The 5,061-nt window shown below is 34.0% G+C and overlaps 1 long non-coding RNA gene across 1 annotated transcript; it reads left to right on the top strand.

Moving 5' to 3' along the window:
- The first annotated feature begins 495 nt into the window (after positions 1 to 495).
- On the top strand, positions 496 to 4,842 carry LOC149528853 (uncharacterized). The gene is made up of 2 exons (XR_016358616.1): positions 496 to 838; positions 4,493 to 4,842. It is a non-coding gene; the product is annotated as an uncharacterized LOC149528853 (long non-coding RNA).
- Positions 4,843 to 5,061: the final 219 nt, after the last annotated feature.

The raw sequence follows: 5,061 nt of genomic DNA, 5'->3' as shown, positions 1-5,061 counted from the left end.
AAAATATAATTTGTCAAAATTAAGAAAAAAATAATTTAACTAAAGCATGTTAAAAATAACATAATTCACTAAACATTAAACATATAAAAGATCTTTGAATAATATTAAATATCATTTCAAGAGGAAAAATATATTTGTAATAATAATAATAACAACAATAAAAATTTCAAAAAAGCTACTTGGAACTTAAAACTGTCCTCCTTACCACTTTCCACAGAAATTCCTTTCACGAGTTTTTTGCTTTGAAACGGTCAACCCCAGAATTCGGCTGAATTTAAAATTTTTGAATAACTTTTTTTTGAATCAAAACATCCAACGGTAAAGAAATTTCAATTTGAAATGTGAAATATCCAGTGCCAACGGTAAAGAAATTTCCATGAGCTGGCAATAGCCACAAAAATAGGGAAATTAGGGTACTATAAATTATTCTATCCTTCACGAAAATCATAGTTTGCTTCTTTTATTTGTGAGATTTTCTCTTCTAGAATACTTTCTTCTGATTTTTCATTTCTTTCTGTTCGTATTAAGTATTTTTTCTCGTAGGCTCTTTCAATTTTCTTTCAACTGTGTGCACACTACTCTTTCTATTTTAATTTTGCTTTTGGTGTCTGTTATGTTTGTTATTTGTGTTCATCTGGTCTGGTTTGTTTGTTATTTATGTTCATCTGTGATTTTGGTTTTGAGTTTTGAGTTTTGGTCTCTGTTTTCTCTTTTTCTGTTCTTGTTTTGTTTTTGGGATTTTTTGGTAGGAAAGGAAGAAGCAGAGGCAGGGCAGAGGAAGGAGCAGCAACGGACGTAGGTCAAATTAGTTCTTCATTCAAAACTTTTCTTCTTCCAGGTAAGCTGATTGTCAAATACATTTTCATAAACATTGGAAAATCATAGACATCTGAAACTTTTTCTAGTTTTTCAAGCTTTCATTACAGTCTGAAAATTTGATGCCTTCATAATTCTCATTAATTGTTTTGATATTGTATGGTTCGAAGTGATTTTGGTGTTAGGTTCAGTTTTAATTTGTCTATTTAGGGTTCTGAAAGGGAAGTTTGTAATGTAGGGCAATTGTTGGCTGTCTTTTTCAAAGAATGTCTGCGGATTGTTTTCAATTTCTGTTAGTGGCATGTAAGCGTATGTTTGTTAAAAATATTTAGGGGGATTAGTATTATGAGGCATATAGATCAGAAATCGATGGTTGTTCTCAGCTGCTTGGAATTCAATGGAATTTGTTGGAATAGGTTGTTTCTTTTAACCCCTGACCTTTTCCTTAAAACTACCCCGGTGTATGGTGTTCTTGAACAACAATCCCAAAAAATACCCTAACATTTAGTGATCCTCATTTTCATAATTAAGGATTTGAAAGATGCTAAAATCAAAAGAATTTCAGAGTGTTCCAAAGTGTATCTAGAGGAGTCATTTTATGCATTGTGGTTGTGATCGATAGGTCATCCCATGGTCCAGGGTTTGAATCTCTCTCCGAGCTTACCTCCAGTGCAATCGCTGGGCAGAGTAACTGATAATCCCACTATTAATTGACACAACTCCATTAGACATAATTCAACACCTGGGTTTTACACACGTCTGCCAATTCCTCATAACCGTCACCATGAAATCATGTATTCACAGGTTAGGTTATCCATTTAACCGATTCAATCACAGAACCTTCAGTCATTTGGGGTGAATTTGGCCATTCTCTGTATTCACTGCAACATTAGAGAAAGACTACTCTACCTTTCGGCTTCAAAACTAGAAAGCTTCCACATCGAGAACCATACTTAGCCGAGGTTGACTCGAATTATATTCTTTGGGTATCATTCAATATTCAACCGCTTTCCATTATTGGGGTTTTCTTGGATTCATATTCAATTTCATGTTTAATTTCTCTTAAGACATTATGGAGTTAAATGTCTTATGCTGAACCATACTGCGAAATGCCAAATTACCCCTCTGCTCAACATTGATCTTAGGATTTCATCGGACACTCCTGCCATCATTGACGAGCCTAATGTGGAGTTCGAATTCACAGGCCATTTGGAGGTCATTGACATTTTGTCGAACATATGGCGCACCTCCTTCATACACCTTGGAATTCCTAGCTTGATGATTTTATCGATAAAGTGCATATGCCAGGATTGGGAAAATCCCATCATATGGAAGTGATTGGCATTGTAGCATCCTCTATTCATTATGTGTTTTCGAGGAGTTATATTACAAGGCTCGGTAACTTCATTCAAACATCCACATTGAGCTTGGCTACATCACAAACATCAGTCACTTCTTACAGTGATGTTCATACCTTCAATGTCAGATAGATTCATCAATCAAGATCTGGATGGGTTCTTGGGACTTTCTGCATTTGTCTGGGTTATTATCATCTTCAGAAATGTCCAAATCTTACTTTCTGCATTTGTTTCTGTACTGCATGGTTGCCTCAATAGCGTTCAAATTTTGAAGCCTTTACAATATTTGAAACATCTTTCATCGACATCGAGTGGCTTTCCCTGTATACACTGTGGGTTCATCTTGCCATGAAGACATCTGCCACTTCCTACCTTGAGGCTCAGTTTTCCAAAGTTCATCCTGTGTAAGAATTGATTTTGGATCGGTTGTGGGGGGTTTTTGATCCGACTTTTTTGGGTTATATTTAATCCATCGTAGGAAGACGAACATGACTTCTGGCTTTTATTGCATTTTTTAATTCATTTCAAGGGATTAATGGGCATGTATGATTTAATTAATGAAAATTCCTATATATTGTTCTTTTGTAACGTTTTGAACTACATCATATAATCAAATCATTGCTCTTTTATTTTAATATAAGGAGAAAATAAATATGCTGTATATTTTACAAGTTTTACTTTGTCTTTAACTTATTGATTTGTAATTTGGGTTTTCAAGTTTATGTTCTCTCTTTTCTCATATTTATCATATGATATGTTTTAGATCATGCATGTAAATGTGCAAGAATATTGATATAATCCTTCCTTAATATCTGCACAACACTACCTTCATACTTTCTAGTTCCTATACTCGACGATGAAATCCCTCCTTCTTTGTGGTTGAAGTATTGCGCCTTGCTCCACTATATTCCCAAACCATATCTTGGAGTGAATATTTTGTTACTACACATGACATATAATGGACACAGGGGATGGCTTTGAACCCCATATTTTCCATTGATGAGCTTGCGACAAACTATGATCTCAGTCGTTCTCCCATTTGTGCGAATTCCTACTTCAATTTGATTGTGTTCTATGGTGGGAGATCACCGTTTGAGAAGCTCTGTCAAGGAGACACATCGGACATATCACTAGCATTCTGGCAAACACTTGTATGTCGTGCTGCATTCTTTATCCTATGTGAACACCGAGCATAGTTGTGAGATTGCCTAATTAGCAGAGTTTGAGGTTGATATTAAAGAGTAAGGGGTATTATGAAATTCCAATCTCATTCTTACTCCTTGGATAATTTATATCCATACATTGGGGGTGGTCAGACTATTTTGATGATAAAGACATTTTGTCTGTTACCTCTGCACTTGACGGTGGAAACATTCATGTTTACTTGAAGCCCAGTTTAGACGCCTATTTGCAGTGTGCACAAGCTGCAACCATGGTGATGAGTTCAACCTTGAAATGGTGTGAAGACCTTTCGAATGGGACACCATCCAACCTTGAAACTGTGAAGTTTGTAGAAGTCATAGGTATCGATCCATGCTTTTTGTATTCTTTATTTCTTTATTCAGACCATCGGACACCGAGAGGTATCAATCCATGTTTTTATATTGTTTGGTTCTAGTGCGGTGTCGGGAAGACCATGATCCATTTCCTTCATGTCGTGAAACCAAGACACGTCCAGTTTATTCATCAAACCATGCTGATATTCTGTTTAACAGATGTTTTCCCGAGTTATGTCATATGGATGCTCTGTCTTTTATAGCTTATTTTTTATTAATAATTGTCGTCATGGGCATGGATATATGTCATTCCAGTGCAGCCTAATGTCATAGACACCCATCATGGCATCTTTCACATTCAAATGCTTTCTTCTTGGAACTTTTTGCATTCGTCCAAATTATACTTTCTGCATTTGTCCACAATATTCTTGTATATCTGTATTACTCACTAGAAATTCCAAAAAAGCAATTCCGAGAGAATTCTTCAGCTTTTTAGTTTATAGAATGTTTTGAGTTTTTATATGAAATTTAAGAATGTTCTGATATATATATATATATATATATATATATATATATATATATATATATATATATTAATGATGTTACAGATGATAACATTTTGGAGGAAACACTTCGAAGGTAAGCTTAGGTTTGAAGTTTTCTTTTTCATTTTTAAATTTCATTTTTTATTTTTCATTTTTCTTTAAATTCTCTATATCTATTCAGTAGTATCATTATTTAATCAATAGCGCATTCAAGGTTATTATGTTCTTAGTGTTTTTTATTTAGGAACCATTCAACTTATATGATTTTTATTTGTAGTTATCAGAATTTCAATGAATTGATACAATAGAGATAGAGACAAGCATGATGTTAACCTACTTGGTGCTGGTGACCTACGTGTCCTTGTTTTATATGTTTCTTTCTATCATATGAATTCATTGCTTTGTTCTTCTTAATATACATGATATTGGCCAAAGACTTTTTCACCGCAACTTTTTTTCATCATTATTGAATGTGCAATGAAAGGAGCTAAATTGTTGGTATGGATTCAGAGCAGCAAGGGATCTAATTGGACATTTTTCATTTCTTTTGTAAAATTTTGATCAAACATTGATCTAGCTTTGTAAAATGTAAAAATACAATGTCCAATAAAGGAAAGTTATTGGAAAGGGTTGAAAGCCTCTTCAAAGACTAAGGGAATGCCCGTTGGCCATGGTCATCCCTTAAGTCTTTTTTATTTTTTTGGCAGCTTAAAGAATGGTTTTATAGACCAAGGCCATTCTTTAAGGTATGCCACGTGCTCCCCTTGCATTGTTTCTTTTAGTGTTATTTTCTTTTATAATTTATTAATTTAGATCTTAATATTAAATTTATAAATAAATTGATTA

The sequence above is a fragment of the Cupressus sempervirens genome, chromosome 11, assembly GCF_028749045.1.
Source record: "Cupressus sempervirens isolate cs-2001-9-10 chromosome 11, ASM2874904v1, whole genome shotgun sequence".
In the NCBI taxonomy this organism is placed as follows: domain Eukaryota; kingdom Viridiplantae; phylum Streptophyta; class Pinopsida; order Cupressales; family Cupressaceae; genus Cupressus; species Cupressus sempervirens.
This window is presented reverse-complemented; position numbering and strand designations above follow the sequence as displayed.